Source organism: Zingiber officinale, chromosome 1A (genome assembly GCF_018446385.1).
Source record: "Zingiber officinale cultivar Zhangliang chromosome 1A, Zo_v1.1, whole genome shotgun sequence".
Lineage (NCBI taxonomy): Eukaryota > Viridiplantae > Streptophyta > Magnoliopsida > Zingiberales > Zingiberaceae > Zingiber > Zingiber officinale.
The window spans coordinates 124,542,302-124,564,547 of record NC_055987.1 but is presented as its reverse complement, the minus strand read 5'-3'; positions in this window follow the sequence as shown (position 1 = coordinate 124,564,547).

The following is a 22,246-nucleotide window of genomic DNA, read 5'->3' as shown; positions in this document are numbered from 1 at the left end:
ATAATTTAAGAAGTACTCATGCAGATTAATCTTAGAATGATTAGTTTGATTTTATGAAAATTTTTCATAGACAATTAGGATAATTTAAGAAGTACTCATCAAGGTACATCTAGACAGTTAATATTTTTAGGCCCACTTCTTAGGAAAATCTCCTGTAGTGTGTCGTAATTGAGATTTAAACTTTAGATCCCTTAGTTATTCGTTGGAGGATCTCATTGCACCATTGCTCCGGAGTAGTAATAAGGGAAAATATTTTTAAAAATTCAAAAATTTCAACGAAGTGTTAACAAAAGAAGAGAATCTACAATTGTTGATAAATATACATTACAAGCAAATTAGAGAGCCATGGGAATATTGACGAAATTGTTTTCCGTCGAGGGCTTACGATGAACTTGCAATTTTGTTGGGAATGACCTATAGAATTTAAATTCCGTCGGGATTACCAAGGAAATCACAATTCGGTCGAGAAGGGAAGAGTAAATCCTAATTTTCACATAGGCTGCCGATGGAATTATAATTCCGTCAAGAAGGTCTACCAACGGAATCTCAATTCTGTCGTGAAGGTCTACTGACAGAATTGTGATTCCGCCGACCATTGCTGACGGAATATCAATACCATTGGTAAGGTCTATGGACGGAAATGTGATTCCGTTAGAATGCCCGGACAGAATATCAATTCCATCGATAGATTGGGGTCAAAATTAGGGCTTAGCCCTAATTTTTCTTATGTGCGTAGCCCCCCTCCTCTTCAAGCGATCTCGTCGATCGGCTCTGATGTCTTTTCTCCAGCGACATCTTCGATCTAGGTACACTTTGTTGGAGCAATCTAGGTGCTCTAGGTTTTGATGTTTGGGAAAATATTTAAGTTAGATTTATTGTTGTATTTGATATGCATTGTGAGTGTGCAAGATATAGGTACAACAAGGAGAGTTCAAGTGTGATTTTGGCAAAGGAGGAAAGTTCAAGGATAAGTCTTGGTGGTGTAAGTCCAAGTATGTAGTCTTGGCAAATTAAGTCCAAGTGTGACTTGACAATGGATGAAGTCCCGAAGGCGCAACCTCTTGGCAAAGGAAGATCCGACAACAAGAACAAGGCTGAAGGATGCTCCAGAAGGTAAAGCGTGAAGGATGGGAAGACATCTGAGGGACGCGAGACTGATGGAGGAGGCTAGAAGGCTAGGTCTAGGTTAGTCATGCGAGGACGAGTGTTGAGTGAATGTACTTAGGGGTTAAATTCTAGGGTTATGGTTTGACCAGTTGACTGGAGTAGGGCATAGAATATTTCTGTGCATGACGACTGCAAAAACAGGTAAATGGAACTGCAGCAGTCAACCGAGTATTGTAGCAGTCGATTGATGCACTGTAACAGTTGACTGATGCACTGTAGCAGTTGATTGGTGTACTATAACAGTCGACGATATCGAGTCATTGTCTTGTAACAGTTGAATTCCACTTAGGACCAGTCGACTGATGGCAGGAAAACAGCTTGGTGTTTTCCTCTTGAGCTCTATTTAATAGAGCTCGGGGTGCTTGGGCAAGGTTGATGAAATAGAGGTGGTGAACCCCTATTAGAAGTCTACCAAAGCCCTCTTGTGTGTTCAAGTGTACCTGAGCAAGGTTTTGGTGAAGTTTCTCCACCCACAAGGAGATTGAGCTAGCCGAAGGTTTTCCTAGGAGTCATCCATCGATGGATCGAGATCATCCATCTTACGGACAATCGTGTAGTAGGAATAAGTGATCTCCGAAACACGTTACATAAACGTGTTAGGTTTGTTTGTGTTTCTTGTCTTCTAGGGTCTAGCTTTTTCTTGTTAGTTTTGTTTTATATTTCCGCTGCATACTAACAAGTGTAGAAAGCGACGATTTGGGTGACTAGCTATTCACCCCCTCTAGCAGACGTCAAAGTCCCAACAAGTGGTATCAGAGCGGGTCACTCTTCTACGGACTAATCGCCGAGGGAGCAAAGTGCTAGAGGAAGATAGAGTCTGAAAGACCTCTAGGATGGGATATCCGAATCCCACTTCCATACGATCGAGATGATTTCGAGTATTGGAGGAAGCGGTTGGAGACTTGGTTCCAAATGGATTGGAACCATTGGACTGCATTGGAATTTCCATTCGAAGCTCCGACAGACAAGAAGGAGAAGCGTCTCCAATCTCGGTATTAGACTAAGGAGCAAAGGGAGCAAGCAGAGACGAATAAGAAGGTAACTAGAATTGTATTGAATTTATTACCTCTAATATTGTGTCACATATAGGTGAGTACAAGTGTGCTAATGAGTTATGGAGCAAAGTAATCACGCTTCATGAGAACCCTACATAAACACAATAAGTGAAGGAGCTCAAGGAGAAGGGCTCGTTGGTCCAAGAGGAGAAGGGCCAATCGGATGTTGACATGTGTTTAACATCCGAGGAGGAGAAGGAAGATGATGAAGTGTCATCTACATCTTTAAGGGAAGAGGAAGTGGAACAGTCCACATCTTCGAGTGAAGAGGAAGAGGAGCCATCCAATGAAGAAGAGATCTTGGAAGCTCAATCCTCCACCTCATCCACCAAGAAGAGTGGGAAGAGCCACATCAAATGCTTTGAGTGTGGTAAGATGGGGTACTATAAGAGTAGGTGTCTATCACTCCAAAAGATAAGGGAGGTAAACCCTAAACTCACTAAGGTTGATTTAACTAATGTGAGTTGTAGGAAGAAGAAGGAGAAGAATTATATTAGATGCTTCACGTGTGGTGAGTATGGTCACTACCACACTAAGTGCCCAAGGAGAGGAGAGCTCAAGAAATTGGCGCACTTGAAGAAATGGGAAAAGAAGAGGAGCTCAAGTCAAATAGGAGCTTCAAAGGTAAAAGGGAAGGTAATTCCTATTTTGAAGTTTAATCCAATCTCTAATTCTTATATGCTTGTTAGAAATAATGTAGATTATTTACTCAAGTATAATCATGGATTTAGATATAATGATAGGATTAGGCTTAATATATGTGATAACCCTAGGAGACTTATTCATGCTAAATCTAGTAAGGGTGGACCTAATAAGACCCAAATCATTTTACCTAAAGGAAGGAAAGTGGATGAAAACCTAGGCATTACTCCCAAGAAGAGGAGACATATGCCTAAGAAGGTGGGTAGGTCTAGGAATGTCCAAGGTGAGCATGTTGACTCTAGGGTTAGAACCCTAGAGTTGGAAAATCAAGCCTTAAAGGCAAGACTTGAGGAAATGGAGAAAGTCATAGATATGTTCATTATTGGATCTAAAGGACTTGACATGTGCTTGGATAGTCAAAGATCAAAAAATGTCAAAATAGGTCCTTCCAAGACTAAAAGGAGGTCAAGTGCTAAGGTGACACATGACGTTGGTAAAGGAGGAGTGACCAAGGACAAGGGAGTGTCATTTGAAGCTAATGAGAAGAAATATGCTAGGGTTGCATATGTTTATGGCAAGGATGATGTGTCCAAGGTTAAGGACAAGAAGAAATTAACCAAAGACAAGGTGTCTAAGGTTAAAAAGGTAATTGTAGGCCAAGTGTCATCCTAGGTGCACCGAAGTGACCTAGCCATAGTGGATGAGTCACTTAGGAAGGTGGCTAAGGCTAAGAGCTCTAGAGGGATCTCAAAGAGTCTTTCGGACATATGGTAAATGGATCTCAAGTGAGTATTACTTGGGAGTCTAAAAGAGCCATGAAATGTGCTAAAGAGTTTTGGAGATGGACTTGAGTCTAAAACCCAGGGAATTTTCACAATTGAGTTGAGTTTCATGCATGAAAATATGATTTGGATTCATATTGCATGAAAATTGATTTTGATGTATAGATGTCATATAAACTAATGATAGGATGCATTATGGTTTAGTATGAGCAAATACATCAAGAGGAAACAAAAACTAGGATTTTAGGTCAAGATTTAATTAAATTATTTCGCTAATTTTGAATTTTGTGTCAATCTTAGGATTTTTTATAAATATATTTTATATATATATATTTTTTCCAAGTATACATTGATAAAATAGATTTCTCCACAAAATTTAGAAATTTTTGGAGGTTTGTAGAATTTCTGGTGCATTTTTGAAAGTGGGTCAGAAAGGTTGATTTTTGCTAAAACAGAGTACCAGTCGACTGATAACAATATTTTTTAGCACAGAATATTTCTGTAAGTTCGATTTGATGAGGTCAGTCGACTGGGGTCAGTGTCAATCGATTGATATAGGCTGGAAGTATTTTTTTGAAATAGAAAATGACCAAACGGATGATGAACATGTATGTAATCTTATGGGGGGGGGTTAATATATGATAATTGCGGTCATTAGAAGTCAAAGAGTCCAATAATTGAGATATTGTTAGAGATTTTTTTAATGTATGACAAAGGAATAGAAGTTTAGGTTTAAGTGGGAAACCTACACACCTTTGTAAGAAATCCTAGCTTAAGGGGGAGCTTAGGTGAAGGGGGAGTGATTGCTCATTTATTAGCAAAAGAGGAGAAGTTTACCTTTGCGGGAAATCCTAACTCAAGGGGGAGTTTAGGTGAAGGGAGAGCCTAAACTTATTTTTCATGACTTATGCATGTGTAGATTGCATGTCTATTTACATTATTATTACTTTTATGTTTCCCTAACTTAAACGGGTTGCCAAACATCAAAAAGAGGGAGATTGTTAAATCAATCTAGGTGCCCTAGGTTTTGATATTTGGGTAAATATTTAAGTTAAGTTTATTGTTGTATTTGATATGCATTGTGAGTGTCCATGATATAAGTACAACAAGAAGAGTCCAAGTGTGATCTTGGCAAAGGAGGGAAGTCCAAGGGTGAGTCTTGGCGGTGTAAGTCCAAGCATGTAGTCTTGGCAACGTAAGTCCAAGTGTGACTTAGCAATGGATGAAGTCCCGGAGGCACAACCTCTTGGCAAAGGAAGACTTGACAATAAGGATAAAACTAAAGGAAACACTAGAAGGTAAGGCGTGAAGGATGGGGAGGCATCCGATGGACGCGAGGCTAATGGAGGAGGCTAGAAGGCTAGGTTTAGGTTGGTCGGGCGAGGACGAGTGCTGAGTGAATGAACTCGGGGGTTAAATCCTATGGTTAGGGTTTGACCAGTTGACTGGGGTAGGACGTAGAATGTTTCTATGCCTGATGATTGCCAAAACAGGTGAGTAGTACTGTAGCAGTCAACCGGGCACTATAGTAGTACTGTAGTAGTCGACTGGGGCATTATAACAGTCGACTGATATCGAGCCGTTGGCCTATAATGGTCGAATTCCACTTAGGACCAGTCGATTGGTACTTTTACCAGTCGACTGGTGGCGAAAAAATAGCTTGGTGTTTTCCTTTCGAGCTCTATTTAATAGAGCTCAGGGTGCTTGGGCAAGGTTGACGAAATAGAGATGGTGAACCCCTATTAGAAGTCTACCAAAGCCCTCTTGTGTGTTCAAATGTACTTGAGCAAGGTTGTGGTGAGGTTTCTACACCCACAAGGAGATTGAGCTAACTGGAGGTTTTCCTGGGAGTCATCTACTGACGGATCAGGATCGTCCACCTTACGGACAGTTGTGGAGTAGGAGTAAGTGATCTCCGAACCATGTTACATAAACGTGTTAGGTTTGTTTGTGTTTCTTGTCTTCTAGGGTCTAGCTTTTTCTTGTTAGTTTTGTTTTGTATTTTCACTGCGTACTAACAAGTGTAGGAAGCGACGATTTGGACGACGAGCTATTCACCCCCTCTAGCAGACATTAAGGTCCCAACACACTTCTCTCTCTCCATCGTCTCTCTTTCCTTGCGAGCTTGGGCAACTGCTAGCTCATGGCCATGAGCTTATTTGGCCACCAACTTGTGGCCGTGACCTTGGCCTACCACTAGTTCTCGACTATGAGCTTGGTCGGCCGCTAGCTCCCTGTTGTGAGCTTGGCCGACTGCTAGCCCATAGCCGAAAGCATGGTCGGCTGCCAGCTCGAGGCCGAGAGCTTTGCCGCCACGGGCTCACGGTAGCGACCAGCTTGCGGTCACGACCTTGGCTTGCTGTCAGCTCACGGCCAGTAGCTTAGTCAGCCACCAACTTGCGGCGAGTAGTTGGGTTGGCCCTAGCTTGTGGCTACGAGCTTGGTCAACCGCAAGCTTGGCCTGCCACAGGCTCAATTGTTCCTTTATTGTGATTGTTTGTAATTTCTTGTAGCTATTTTTTTTTTTTTTGCATTTTGTATCATACTACATTTTATGCTCCTTGTTGGTTGCTCATCTCCGACTACTCATCTTCAGCTATAATTTATTAAACAATACTTACAAATAAAACCTTTACAAAGACTCTATAGTTTAAAATTATATTGGTGATTTATAGGTTTCTTGAATACTGAATGCATGATAATATATATTATTTGTCTGAAATGGAATTTAGGTTTTTTATAATTTAGGTTGATACATACTAAAGTTTAATAATGTACAAGCTTAATTCAAATTCTACAAGTTTAATAATGTTTCAAATTGTATTCTCATTAGGTAACAATATATATGAACAAAGTTTGGATGCACAATCAATTAGAAAATGAATTTATTAAAGATGATTTTATTGCCGAAGTTGCATAGTTTGTAAACTTTGCTAAGAGTCATCCAGAATATATGAATGGTGACCAATTGCGGTGTCTGTGTAATCACTACAAATATATAAAGAAAGCCTTCTGTGATAATGATACCATGAAAGTATATATATATAGAAATGATTTTGTGCTGAATTACTACAACTGGTACTATTACGGAGAGCCTTATTTGTATGAACTAATTAAGTCTTTTGGTGGTTCATCATCTGACACAACTGTTGTTGGGGAATCATCAACTAATGATATTGTAATGCAATCAATGGTTCACGATGCGATGAATGCATTTGATTGTTCCAATATAAATGAAATACCTATTGGATCATGTACACCGGCTAGAGGGGAGTGTGTAGCCGACAAATTTTATTACGATCTTCTCTTGCTACTTACTTAGAAAGAACACACACAAATTAAGCAAAAATAAATAACATAAAAAGTAAAGGCAACAGAAATAGTTACTTAGTTTACAATCGGGGAGGTTGCTAATCCAAGACAAAATGAAGCGCACTAAAGACTCCTTCAACAATGTCACAGGCAGAGAACCCCCTTACACGAATTGAAAGCACGACTATAAATAATGCAATTAGCAGTGAAGGTACAAAGTGTGTTGTTCAGATTTCGAGCTCAAGGGCTCTATTTATAACTCAATAGTCAAAATGACCGTTATGATAACGTGGCGAATGGAGGCACTTTGAATCAATTTGAGGCGCCTCAGTTCCATTGGAGGTGCCTTGGGTCTAATGGAGGTGCCTTAGTTCTATTGGAGGCGCCTTGGGTCCAATGGAGGTGCCTTAGTTTGGCTGAGTGTTTATCATCTTAACCAATATTCGACTGATTTGGCGGTTCTAGAGGTGCCTCGGTTCATCAGAAGCGCCTCGGATGTGCTAATGTGGATTCCTGTTCTTATCCATGCCACAACATCTCCTTGCCATCGGAGGCGCCTTCTGCTAATTGAAGGCGCCTCAACTACTGTTCATCCGAGGCGTCTTCAAACAACTGAGGCGCCTTGAGTCTCTTATGCTATAGTTGCTCTGCTGGGCATCTGAGGCGTCTCAAGTCAACTGAGACACCTAAGTTCTTCCAAGTTTTCATGGTCAAGTTCCGAGTTGATCATTTTCGGACTCCGCTTGCTTGGGTGATGCTCCGGTCGTCCTGAGTAGAGCTTGTAGGATCGGTGCACATGAGAGGGGGTAAATCATGTGTATTTTTAAAAAACTATGTTTTCTAGTTTTGGAAATAAAGTATGCAGCAAAATTAAAAATAAAACAGGCGAAAAGACAAAGACATGATCGATTACATGGTTCGGAACCTTTGGCGACTCCTACTCCAAGACCCATAATCCCTCAGACCGTATCAATGAGAAATCCACTAAAAACCTTTTTTGGATCTGTCGAAAAAGTGAATTGAGTACAAATGACCGAAAAGGACGTTATAACAAACCTACAGTTCCTTAAATAATTATAAAAGAATGCACAATTTAAGAATTTGTTACCAACACTAGATGGATTGACTTTAATCGAGCTCATGTGTTGGTATTAGTTTGCTGCCAGTGGTCGAATGTCGTGGAACAATAGCGTACTAGCAATATTGCGAAGACAGTGCAGTAGTATAATCGTGGAAGCTCAAGAATTAGTTATATGCTTGCTGGTTGAACAAGACATTTATAGGTTGTTGAGGCTGCCTCCAGCCTTGTCTGAGGTGCCTCTAGGTATAAATCTAATCCCTTAAGCTTCGGTTGTGATAAGTCACGCCAATTGCAACTTCTATCCACTCAAGGGTGCCTTCCAGGTGCTTCGAGGCGCCTCTCAAGCACTCTAAGGTGCCTCCAGTGCACTCCAGGGTGCCTCCCCCATAATAACTTTATCCTCAAAGTTCATCCGCACGAGGGTGCCTCCTCTGAATTTAGGGCACCTCCGTGCAGCTTCGAGGTGCCTCCTCGACCCTCCTAGGTGCCTCAAACATTGTTCATTTGAGACTTTACTTTGTTTTTGCTCCTGTAAAAATTTGTTAATCTAACAGAAAGATATTTAACCTGTAAAACAAAGTTAGCACACAATAAAATGATTATTAATTAGATTCTGTCTATCCAAGATCAGGATCAAGTCATGATCTCAGTTTAGGTTTCTAAAATGGACCTAAACTGAACCAGTGCTTACAGTCCCACTAGGACTCGTCCTCACTGAATCACTTTCCTCCAACGACTGATCTCACTTATCATTTGTAGTCTCTTGACTTGCCTCTTGACCCATTAGGTCTTCTCGCCAATTGTCAAGTTCGTAAACCCAACTTGACTTCGGTCAGCTATCAGTTCTGTAGACTCAGCCAGACTTCTTGCCAAATATCGGGTCACTCCTTAACCTATCTGAAATTCCCACTAGCTATTAGGTCCAACAAACCTAGTTGGATTTCAGCCTGGTATCAGGTCCTTTAGACTCATCAAGTTCTACACACTTGATAACCAGGTTAGATAATACAATATCTAACTTTAATTCATTTGCCATTTATCAAAATCTAAGTTCGATTATTGGTGCTTACTGCACCATCAGAGCTCACCCAAACCCAACTCTGGTCTTTTCCTCGAGCAAGCTTCCTCCCCGGGTTCTCATCCCTCGAATGCACCGCACATGTCGTTCTCGATCCATCAGTGTACTTTTCCACAGCTTATCATCCCTCAGATGCACCAAACATGTCGACTCATTTCCCGTGTTGTCCTTCTCGCTTGTTGCATCTTCGACTCAACTTCTTATGTTCTTAAATTCCTGCACACTTCGACACAATATATCAAACAAACATGACTTAACTTAACTCGGTTGATTAACATCAAAACTATCCTTGGGTACTTAAAATATAAACACCCAAATATCAGCAACTATATGAAATATTAAAGGATAGTAAAAGAGAAGTGTGGGAAGACATTCCTTCTAGTCATTCCAAACTATTAGTTACTCAAGGTTATTGAATATGAAAGCAGAACATCATTTTTTAGAAAGATGTTACGATAACATGTGTCAATTGATGTCAGAGTTGCTAGCTACTGATAACATAAAGACTGATAATTTTTATTGTAAAATATGGTGCCCAAATTAAAAATAAAATAATAAGGTTTAATAGGCAACTAGCGTTAACGAAATTTTTAGAAATTTTTAAAAATTTCTTGGGAATTTTTCGGAGCTTGTAAGACGTAGGTTAAGGGGATAAATTATTAGGTCAGGGTAAAGCCTGTTTAAGTTACCTGATTTAAACGAGAAAATGTTTAATTTCCTTAAATATTTTCTCTTTTCCTTTTCTTTAAAAACCCGCCCGTGCCCTAACCTTAATCGACGAAAACCTTCCCCTTCTTCATCGCGACGCTGCCGACCCTCCTCCCTCCCTCTCGCACTCGCACGCGTAGGCGGCGCTGTGCGCCATGCCATCGACGCCCCCTCGTCGGCCAACAACAGGCTCCACCGCCGGCCTCTCTTCTCTCTCGGAGCCATAGCCGAGCCTTCTTCCCTCCTCCTCCTCGCATGAGCACCGCACATCCGACAATCTCTTCTTCCTCTAGCCCTCACGCGAAGCCGTTGGATCTTCCTCTCCACACGCGAGCACTAGAGACTTCCTGGCGTGCCCTAATTTCTTTGAAGTGGGTTCCAACCGGAGAGGAAGCGATAGACAAAATCTTGGTAAGACATTTCAGTTTTGGGGATTTAGTTGTGGTTGACGATGCTTGATTCTTTCAATTGATTTTGGAAGTTTGAGATCTATTGGGGATAGTTTTGGGTTTGATCAGCCATACTCTACATTTAGGCTTCTAGGTTTTTTAACAAATAGTAGCTGTTGTTTGATTTATGGATTCATTTGGCTACATATTTTGTTTGTGGACGGTGGATTAAAATTGACTAGGGTTGAATAGGTTGTGAGGTGATGTTCCTGCAATGGTTTGTTTCATGGAGATTGTCGGTGAAACATTGGTAAAATTTTTGGTGGATTTGAATGGTATCATTTTTGCTATTCTCCCTGTTCTTCTTATAAATCCTGGGCAGAATTGCCATAGTGGTGGTTTAAGGGTGAAAACGTAATCTGAAATTTATTTGGGATGTTTAGGTGGCTTTGTTCTAGGTGATCATGGAAGGATTTGGGTGAATCGAGATTCATCGTTGGATTAGGGTTTTTTCCTAATTAAGTTGGGCTTAGGTTTAGCCAGTTGTTGTTTATGAAATTAGCTAAATTTATACATCACATGATTTGCAGGGTGTTATTTCGAGACGAGTACTCCGACCGGGGATTGCTTTGCTCGAGCTACATATTAAAGGTGGGTACTTCTTGCTTTGTTCTTTTAGTGCTTTGACCTTGGTGCATAAACTATTTTGGATAAGAAACTATTTTACCTTGACTCCACTCTTATTTTTTCTACGCTTGATACTTCCATGTGGCCTTTGAGATATTCATTTCCATATTAATACAGTCTCTTGTTGTTGTCCATGATAAGTAGCAGACACTAGATACCATGTTTGTATGCTTTGATTGTTGTTTATTTATGTATTATATTGAACATACTGGCTTCATGTAGCATACCTAATTTTCTACTTATATTTGTATGATGACTGTTGTATTTGGCGCATCATATCATGACATGCATGTCAACGGCCAATTCTCCCTTGCGGTCGATAGAGTTGTTGACCAGGGCCGCATCCTCGGCCACTCTAAAGAGTGGTAGCTAGAGTTGATGCCGCTTGTCCTTTCGTGCCGCACTCGGCCACGCGTGGGTAGTGGTAGTTGGGGTTGCGAGCAGCAGGGACCCCCTTCGCTGTGTAGCTAGTTAGCTACTCAGCACTTGTCCATCCGGTCACTCGAGAGTAGTGGCGGCCTTTGGGTGGTACAGTTGTCATCGATCCGACCTCTTGACCATACATGGGTCATGGTGCAGAGAGGTGAGCGGGGTGACCATCCGTGCATACGCTGTTATCATTATATCTGCTAATGCTGTTATTAGCTTATGCTGTTGTTGCTAGTTTATACTACTGTTGTTTCTTATGCTGATATGCTTACTTATGTTGAGATATACTCTCATTGTAGATGTTTAGACATTGGTTTATTCACTGGAAGTTTGTATATACCTTGCTTAAAACCTCTATAGTTATGAGTAGTACTGTAGCATATTAGTACCATTTCAGACCTTCTATACCTAGCCTAGGATATGGTTTCAGGTATGAGCATTTATTATGGTTCTATTTTAGTATATGCTATTTCCTTATGAGACTGTATACTCTTGGCTTACTTTTTATTTGTGTATTATGTTCATGCACTATCTTTCTTTTTCCGCCGAGTTCTAATACTCACCACCCCACAAAATGATTTTCTTTTGCCAGGTAACAGGTAGATGAGTCATGGATGCTTGGGGAGATGCCGGCTGCCAGTCCTGGGTCCTACATCACACTCGAGGATAGTTTCTTTTTGGGTTTTGTTATCGTTTGGGTGGTATGTTGATTTTGTGTATTTTTGCTTTTCAATAAGTCGATGTGAATTTTGGAGTCAAGTCTGGTGATTGTAGGTATTTTTGTTAGTGTTGTTGTTGGTCTTACGTTCGTATTATTTTGTGTCTTCCGCTGCGTTTATTTTGTTCCAGCCGTGTGGGCTGTTGTTATACTGCGTGGTTGTGTGTTTATTTCTTTGTTGTCTAGCTGGGTAGGCTGAGTATATTAAATTGCGTGGTTATGTTGTTTCTATTGTGTATATATTCCAGCCGTATGTGGCTGATGCATATTTTGTATGTAGTAATGCTTCAGATTGTCCCCTGTACAAGGGAGATGCTGCCAGATTTTTGTCTGGCAGGGACTCCTCTGGGGCGTGATAATTTTTGGTATCAGAGCATGGTTCGAGTTCAAATAGTGGGCTTTGGTGTTCTTAAGATTTTGTTCTTGTTTGGATTTACAATTTTATTTTTTTTGAGTTAATCTGATACCAATATTTGGTATAAGAGTGGGCTTACGATGTCTGTTTTCGTGCTTTGGATTTTTGAGTTAATTTGATACCAATTTTTGGTATCAGAGCATGGTTCGAGTCAAATGCTGTGTTTTGTGTTTTGAAATTTTGATCTTGTTTCGATTTATGATTTTCGGTGTTCCGATTGTTTTATTTTCCCTTTGTAAGTTGATCCCTCGATGTGACTCTCGAGTTGTGGGACCAGGCAGCGGTAGAAATTGTTGGAGCAATCCCAATGGTCCGCGGGACCATGTGTTTTGGTGTTTGGGCAAAGGGTTTAAGTTAGGTTCACCCTTGTTATTTGATATGTGTACTTGAGTTGTGCAGGACTGCAGGATACACATGTGACTCAGGTTGACAACTTCGGGTTCGGTTAAGGATGGAGCATCCGAGGGACCGTGGACAAGGCAGCGAGGACAAGGGCCGAGGGAAGCAACTTCGAGGCATACGTAAAGGATGGCATTGGGGACGAGCCGCGGGCTTGGATGCATCCGAGGGACGAGAGCCAAAGGAAGTAAGCTTGAAGGCAAGAGGTCAAAGCTGCAAAGAAGAGTCAAGTGAGTCGTGAGGGTCTGAGTGCTGAGAGAAATGTACTCGGGATGGGAACCCTAGGTATAGGGTTGTACCAGTCGACTGGTGGTGAGCACAGAAGCTCTCTGTGCCCGAAATGGCTGGGATCAGTTGACTGAACCTGTGACCAGTCGACTGGTAGATAGCCGTTGAGAGAGCCGTTGGGCTGGCACCAGTCGACTGGTGCAAGGACCGGTCGACTGGTAACGGGCAAATCAGCAAGGCTGATTTCCTCAAGCTCTATAAGAAGGAGCTTGGGATGGCGAGCACAGGTTGACAAAATTAGACTTGGTTAAAGCCTAATTAGTAGTCACCAAAGTGCTCAAGGTCTCTTGTGTCCAGGTGTTCTTGGTTGGTGTTGTGGTGATGTTTCTCCATCCACAAAGAGTTGCTTGAGTAGCCGGAGTTTGCCGGGGGCTAAACCACCGAAGGATCGGGATCGTCCACCTTACGGGCAGCCGTGGAGTAGGAGCATCATCTCCGAACCACGTTACATCGACGTGCATTGGTTTGTTTGTTCTTTTCTTTGTCTTTAGCTTTTGTATTCGTAATTTGTATTGTATTATTCCGCTTGTGCACTAACGAATACATAGGAAGCGAGTAATTGGGGGCGCCGTCTATCCAACCCCCCTTCAAGCCGGCCGTAAGATCCTCCAACAAGTGGTATCAGAGCGAGGTCGCTCTCCATTGGACTAATCGCCAAGGAAGCAAAAGATGACCGACTTGATAGATCCGCCAAAGTTCGAAGGAGGAAGCTTATGGGACATCACCTTTTGGATGGTGAAGATGAAGAACTTCTTCGAGACGGATTGAGACACAATGATGGTGGTGGAAGAGCCATTTGAAGTCCCTAAAGACAAGAAAGGGAAGAAGCTCTGACCACGACATTGGACGGAGGAGCAAACCACACGATCGGAGGCAAATTCAAAGGTAATATCAATATTGATTGAAATTTTGTCTTCTAACGTGATAAGTCTTGTAGGTGAATACAAGAACACCCATGAGTTGTGGAGCAAGGTAAATAAAGTTCTAAGAGAAGAACTTTTGCCTACACATGATGAGATAGAGCCCAAGGAGATGGGCTTAGTAGCTCAAGAAGAGGAGGAGGAGCAACCGGAAGTTGAGTCATGCTCAACATCCGAGGAGGAGAAGGAAGATGAGGCATCATCAACATCCTCAAGGGTTGAAGAAGAGTTCAAGACGAATGAAGAAGAAATCTTGGAAGAAGTCAACCTAGTGAACACCTCCACCAAAGCAAATTCAAAAGATCACATTGTGTGCTTCGGGTGTAATGAAAAGGGGCACTACAAGAGTAGGTGTCCATTGGGTAAGAAGAAGGTAACTCCTAAACCCAATCAAGTTATTTTAGACACTAACAAGGGTTGTAGGAATGAAGAAGCCCAAAGAAGGAAAATGCGCATTATATGCTTCACGTGTGGAGAGAAGGGCCACTAACACACAAAATGCCCTAAGAAGGGAGAGATCAAGAAGCTAGCACAATTGAAGAAATGGGAGAAAGAGAATAAAAAGAAGAAGAGCTGAAGTAAAGGGGGAGGTTCAAGGGTAAGGGAGGTATACCCTAATTTGAAATGCAATTCAAATTTTCATTCCTCCTTGCATGCTAGGAAAAATAATGTTAATCATTATATGCCCATGCAAAATTTTAGATTCAGATATCATGATAGGAGTAGGGTAAATGTGGATCATAACCTAGGAAATCTATGCATGATAAATTTAGAAATGGTAAACCTAAGGAGACCCAAGGCATTAATCCTAAGAAGGAGAGACATATGCCTAGAAAGGGTAGATCTAGGAATGTCCAAGGTGGACAAATTAACTCTAGGGTTAGGAACCTAGAGAAGGAGAATCAAGCTTTAAGGGGAAAGCTTGATAAGTTAGAACAATTCCTTAAGAGATTCAATGTTGGATCTAAGGAATTAAGTATGGTGTTGGGTAGTCAAAGACCCAATAATGATAGATCGGGCTTGGGATACCGATCTAGTCCCTCCAAGGCCAAAAGGAGACCATGTGCTAGGGTGGCACATGATAAGGGCAAGGGAGAGTCATCTAAAGCCAATAAGAAGAAATATGCTAGGGTTGCATATGATTATGGCAAGGATGATGTGTCCAAGGTGCACCACTGTTGTTTAGCCATAATGGAGAAAGCATCTAAGAAGATGGCTAAGGTTAAGAGCTCTAGGGGGAGCTGAAAGAGTCAAATTGGGACCCATGGCCAATGGATCTCAAGTGGGTACTACTTGGGAGTCTAGAGGAGCCATGGAGTGTGCCAAATGGTTTGGAGACGGAGTTGAGTCTCAAACCTAGGGATTTGGCACACATAGTTTGTGTTTCATGCAAGAAATATGATATTTGGGGATCATATAACATGAAAATTGGTTTTGGATGTATAGATGCCATATAAACCAATGCTAGGGATGCATTATGGGTTGGTATGGGCAAATACATCAAGAGGAAGCCAAAACTAGGACTTTAGGTCAAGGTTCAATTGAACCATTTAGCTAGTTTTGGATTTTGTGTCAATCTTGGGATTGGTGATAGATACATTTTGTAATGTATTTTTTCCAAGTAGACAAGGGTACAATAGACCTCTCTACAAAATTTGGGGATTTTTGGAGGTCTAGGGAATTTCTGGTGCATTTCTGAAGTTGGCCTGAAAAGGTTGATTTTTGTAGAAATAGGGTGCCAGTCGACTGGTACAGATACCAGTCGACTGGTAATAATGTTTTTGAGCACAAAATATCTTTGTAAGCTCATTTTTCGATACCAATCGACTGATGCCGATACCAGTCGACTGGTAACAGTAAATTTCGACCACAGAATGCTTCTGTAAGGTTCTTTCGATGGGGGCAGTCGACTGGCACTCAGAGGCAGTCGACTGATACCTGCCTGAACTTATTTTTCAGTGCTATTTTTGACCGCGTCAACTCGTTTAGATGTATGGGATCCATGGGGGATAAATACATGAGTTTGTGTCAGTTTTCAATAATTGGGATATTGTTTGAGAACTTTTTGGATGTTAGGCAAAGGGGGAGAAGTAAGGTTTAGTTGGGAAAACCTTAAATGTCTTTGCATAGGGGGAGCCTTATGATCGGTTCTTAAAAATACCTGTGGGAAAATCCTAGCTCATTGGGGAGCTTAGGTGTAGGGGGAGCCTTGTGATATGTTTCAATGCATATTTGCATTTTTGTTTCGGCGGTGTAAGTCCAAGTGTGTAGCCTTGGCAACGTAAGTCCATTCGGCGGTGTAAGTCCAAGTGTGGAGCCTTGGCAACATAAGTCCATTCGGCGGTGTAAGCCCAAGTGTATAGCCTTGGCGACGTAAGTCCATTTGTTATTAGCATGTTTATTTGCTATATGTTTTCCCTAACTTAAACGTATTGCCAAACACCAAAAAGGGGGAGATTATTGGAGCAATCCTAATGGTCCGCGGGACCATGTGTTTTGGTGTTTGGGCAAAGGGTTTAAGTTAGGTTTACCCTTGTTATTTGATATGTGTACTTGAGTTGTGCAGGACTGCAGGATACACATGTGACTCAGGTTGACGACTTCGGGTCCGGTGAAGGATGAAGCATTCGAGGGACCGTGGACAAGGCAGCGAGGACAAGGGCCAAGGGAAGCAACTTCGAGGCATACGCGAAGGATGGCATTGGGGACGAGCCGCGGGCTTGGATGCATCCGAGGGACGAGAGCCAAAGGAAGTAAGCTTGAAGGCAAGAGGTCAAAGCTGCAAAGAAGAGTCAAGTGAGTCGTGAGGGTCAGAGTGCTGAGAGAAATGTACTCGGGATAGGAACCCTAGATATAGGGTTGTACCAGTCGACTGGTACTGGGATCAGTCGACTGGTGGTGAGCACAGAAGCTCTCTATGCCCGAAATGGCTGGGATCAGTCGACTGGTCCTGTGACCAGTCGACTGGTAGATAGCCGTTGGGCTGGCACCAGTCGACTGGTGCAAGGACCAGTCGACTGGTAACGGGCAAATCAATAAGGTTGATTTCCTCAAGCTCTATAAGAAGGAGCTTAGGATGGCCAGCACAGGTTGACGAAATTAGACTTGGTTAAAGCCTAATTAGTAGTCACCAAAGTGCTCAAGGTCTCTTATGTCCAAGTGTTCTTGGTTGGTGTTGTGGTGAGGTTTCTCCACCCACAAGGAGTTGCTTGAGTAGCCAGAGTTTGCCGGGGGATAATCCACCTAAGGATCGGGATCACCCACCTTACGAACAGTCGTGGAGTAGGAGCATCATCTCCGAACCACATTACATCGACGTGCATTAGTTTGCTTGTTCTTTTCTTTGTCTTTAGCTTTTGTATTCGTAATTTGTATTGTATTATTCCGCTTGCGCACTAACGAATACGTAGGAAGCGAGTAATTGGGGGCACCGTCTATCCAACCCCCCTTCAAGCCGGCCGCAAGATCCTCCAACAGAAATCTCTATGCTATAGGAGGTATGTGGTGTTAGTTAGAGACCGCGAGCCAATCATTTGATGATTATATTATGGACTTGTTATATCATATTCTTATATAAATAAAGGCATTTGTTTTGGTTATTATACTTACTTGTATTGGTACCAAATAAACTAAGTATAATAGCGTCCTTGAGTAGAAGGTTCTCACCTATATCAATAGATTAGTTGAACCGATAGTGAGATGATATAGGGAACACTACTCTTAATCATTCCTAGTCGAGTATTAACATTCAGGGACAATGTTAATGCAATAAGACTAGCATGTAGGTCAACTCGATGACTTGATCTCACAAGTCATGGATATAGAGATATCAAGTTGACACATGGGTATGCATTGGAGAATGTATACTGAATGACCCGCCATGAGAAAGTATCATGGATCGTTATATGAGTGTCATATACTTTCTCATGTGACTATTAGTATGACTACTAGTCCTTAGACATGAAGTCACCATGTATCCCTACATAAGGAGTTATGTACTTTGGTTTCGTCAAACGTCACCCGTAACTGGGTGGACTATAAAGGCGATTACTGGGTATGTAACAAATTATGCGGAGGGATGTGAGTGATGTAGATGAGATCTATCCCTCCTATATGATGGGAGTGACATCGATATTCTTGATAGAGTGAGACCACGAAGTGCATGGCCATGCCCGAATGAGTCAATATGAGATATTGAGCTCATTTGATTGAGTGACTCTACTTGGAGTTCAAGATTTAGATTGGTCAGATGATGACACGGTCTATGCCTCACATTGATCAATCTAGATGTCTAGGATAGAAGGGCACTTGTCATATATTGTGAGGAGTCACAATTAGTAGTTACAAGGTGATGTTGGATCTCAACATTCTTGTAACTTGGGTAGTAATGATGTATTGCTAGATACCGCTCATTACTTATGCTTCTAAATGAGTTTAGGGGCATTGCCAACGTTACAAGAACCTATTGGGTCACACACAAAGAACAAGTGGATGGAGATTAGGTTCATATGATGAACCAAGAGGATTAGATTCATGTGATGAATCAAATTGGATTAAGAGTAATCCTAATTGAGCTAATTGAGTTGGACTCAAGTTGATTCATGTGTTCAATGAGTCTAATTTAGATTATGACTCATTGAATCAATTTAATTAAATGAATTAGATTCATTATATTAAATTGACTTGAATTAAATGGTTGGATTATATCACCCATGAAAGAGATTAAGTCAAGTTTGACTTGACTTGAGAGGAAGAGGAAGAGTTAAGTTTGACTTGACTTTATGCCACATCATTTGTGACTTGGCATTAGGAGAACTAATGATGATGTGCCACATCATCACATGTGCCACCTCATGGAGGTTACAACTATTCTCTTTAATGGCCTCCACATTAATTGTGATTAATGTGAAGGGGGTTACACCACTTGTAGTGGCCGGCCACTTGATGGAAAGAGAGAAGTTTTTCTTTTGGCGAGTAACTCTCATTCAAGTCATCTTCCTCCTCCTAAGCTCTCTTCTTGCTCCTTCTCTTCTCTTGGTCGTGGGTTTCAAGCAAGGGAGAAGAAAGGAGAGTGAATCTAATCCAAGAAGAAAGGTTAGTGAAAGTCACATAGAGATTTTAGAGTAGTGTGTTCTCTTCTTTTCTTTTCTTCTTCTTCCAATCCCATCCGAGAGCATCAAGAAGTGCTAGCACACTTGTGGTGTTCTCTTCTCCATCCTTGTGTGTTAGAGAACACATCTTGTTCGTGTGGATACTTCTAGAGAGTTGTCAACTTTGACAACTAGAGATCCAGCATCTCCTTGGAGAAGCGGGACTCGCGAAGGGCACGCATCGAAGGTATAAGATTTTCTCCATGTAGATCTAAGTGTAGATTTAGGTAAACTCATACTCGTAGTTTTTTCGAAAATTTTTCTTTGCACGGATCCGTTGTCTAGGGAGTTTCGGGGTTTCCGCGACGCGAAAAAGCGATTTTCGCAGCCCGAAAAACCCAACAATGGTATCAGAGCCACGTGCGAAGACGAATACGAGTTTATTTTGGTTTTTATGAAAAATAAACATTCTGTAATATTCTGTAAATTTATGATTTTTATAGTTTTTATGGGTATTTTTCTCGTAGAAGCGAAGCACAAGTGTTTCGACACTTGTAGGCTTCGACTACCGAGAAGTTTTTCCCAAAACGGCCAAGTTTCGCCCCAAAACTTTTTGGAACAGCGGGCTAAGGCGCTGTTAGATCGCAATGGAACCCTCGCGATGGTTAGATCGCGGGTAGGGACGTTTCCCCTGGCCCCGCAAGGGGATTCGTTCCGCGATTGCGCCCGAAAACCGCTAAACGGGACCGCCGGAAAATTTTACTCATAAAAATTGTAAAAATTATGAAAAATTACAGAAAATTATGAAAATATATAATTTTGAATTATATATTATTTTTTTGATAGTCATGGCCAAAAAAGACCCAATATGATTGGATTTGTGTTGTAATTTATAATACGGCCTGCGTGCCGTCATGTGTTTGTGTGTGCTGTATTTGATACGCGACCTGCGCGTCGTGCCTCCCTATTTATATTCTAGTTGTAAAATAGATTTATACTCGAATGTAACTAGAGTTTCAAAATTGTAATGTAAATTTTGAAGCGGTGGAAGGTCCACTCAAGACGAAGTTACGAGGAAGGCGCGAGCAACACAAGGTGGTCAAAAGGAAGGAGCTTGAGAAGCTGTTGACCTTAGGTTGACCATCCGATCTTCTCATTGTCTTGAGAAGATCATAGTAGGGCCATGACATAATCACAAAATTTAGTTAATTACTTGTGTATGTGATGCATGTTTAATTAAGTAATTAATTAGTGCCTAACGATTAAGATTAGATCTAAATCGTGCACAAGATGCACCCTTACGATTAGATTAGATCTACATCGTGTATAAGATGCACCCTATCGATTAGATTAGATCTATATCGAGTATATGATACAACATCGACGTTTAGATTAGATCTAAATCACGTCAACTCTAATGCCTACCGTGCTGTGATACCTATCACTGCCTCGATCACATGTGTTGTTGAATATGCCAAAGCAGAGCAACACATATTATCTTGGTAGGGTACAGAGGGACAATCTTGGTCCCGCCTATCAACGCATGGGTGAGTACAACTCAATTAGATTGAGTAACTAGTTAACTCGATTGGATCAAGAACAACTATAGACATTCTTCCAACGGTTGAAAATATAGGACATAAATCACATTTATATTAATTCTTGGGCGTATTAACCAAAGCTAACTCAAGTTTTAATATAACTGCGGATAATGATCCTCTAAACAAGAGTTGCATAGAGATGTAATTGGTAATCGTTACCTACCGATCATACTAAATCTTGGGCGTATTAGCCAAAGCTAACTCAAGGGATAGTATGATGTGGATCTTGTCCCACATGAATTATAGAATTTAGTGGGAGCATCATTTAGTTGAAGGCCTAATTAAATGATTTAAAAGAATATGATTTTTATTTCTGCATTTATTTCTGTTGTAGAATTTCCATGACGTCAAACACGAACAACTTCTCTCTGCGTTCTGTCCTTAAGAAGGACAAGCTCAACGGAGCAAACTTCCTGGACTGGTACAGGAACCTGAGAATAGTTCTTACTCAGGAACGTAAACTGTACGTTCTGGAGTAGCCCATTCCGGAGGCTCCTCCTGCCACTGCCACGCGAGTAGACCGAGATGCTTACAAGAAGCATCTAGATGACACATTAGATGTGTCCAGTCTTATGCTCGCGACCATGAACTCTGAGCTTCAGAAGCAACATGAGTTGATGGGCGCTTACGATATGGTTGAACATCTTTGTCACCTATATCAAGGACAAGCAAGGCACTGGAAGAGGAACTCCAAAGAATACTTGGAAGATCTTAAGAAGAAGAGAAATAAGATTTCTATTTCAGGTATACATGTTATAGAAGTCAACCTCTCTATTTCTTCATCGTGGGTATTAGATACCGGATGTGCTTCGCACATTTGTACTAATGTACAAGCACTGAGAAATAGCAGGGTATTGATGAAGGGTGAGGTAGACCTATGAGTAGGCAATGGAGCACGGGTTGCTGCTATTGCTGTAGGAACTTACTATCTATCTCTACCCTCTGGGCTTGTACTAGAATTAGATGATTGTTGTTATGTGCCTGCCTTGACTAAGAATATAATTTCAGTTTCTTGTTTGGACAAGAAAGGATTTTTGTTTACAATAAAGAACAAATGTTGTTCCATCTATTTAAACGATATGTTCTATTGTAGTGCACCTCTGATGAACGGACTCTATATTCTAGACCTTGAGAGCCCTATCTATAACATAAATACCAAGAGGTTCAAGTCAAATGACATGAACCAAACCTACCTCTGGCACTGTCGCTTAGGTCATATAAATGACAAGCGCTTATCCCAGCTCCATAAGGATGGTTTGCTGGACTCATTTGATTTTGAATCATATGAGATATGCGAGTCATACCTACGAGGCAAGATGACCAAGACTCCCTTTAGTGGGCACAACGAGAGAGCGACTGATTTGTTAGGACTTATACATAGTGATGTATGTGGCCCTTTCAATGTCGCTGCTAGAGGAGGTTATAGGTACTTCATCACATTTACTGATGACTTCAGTAGATATGGTTATATGTACTTAATGACAC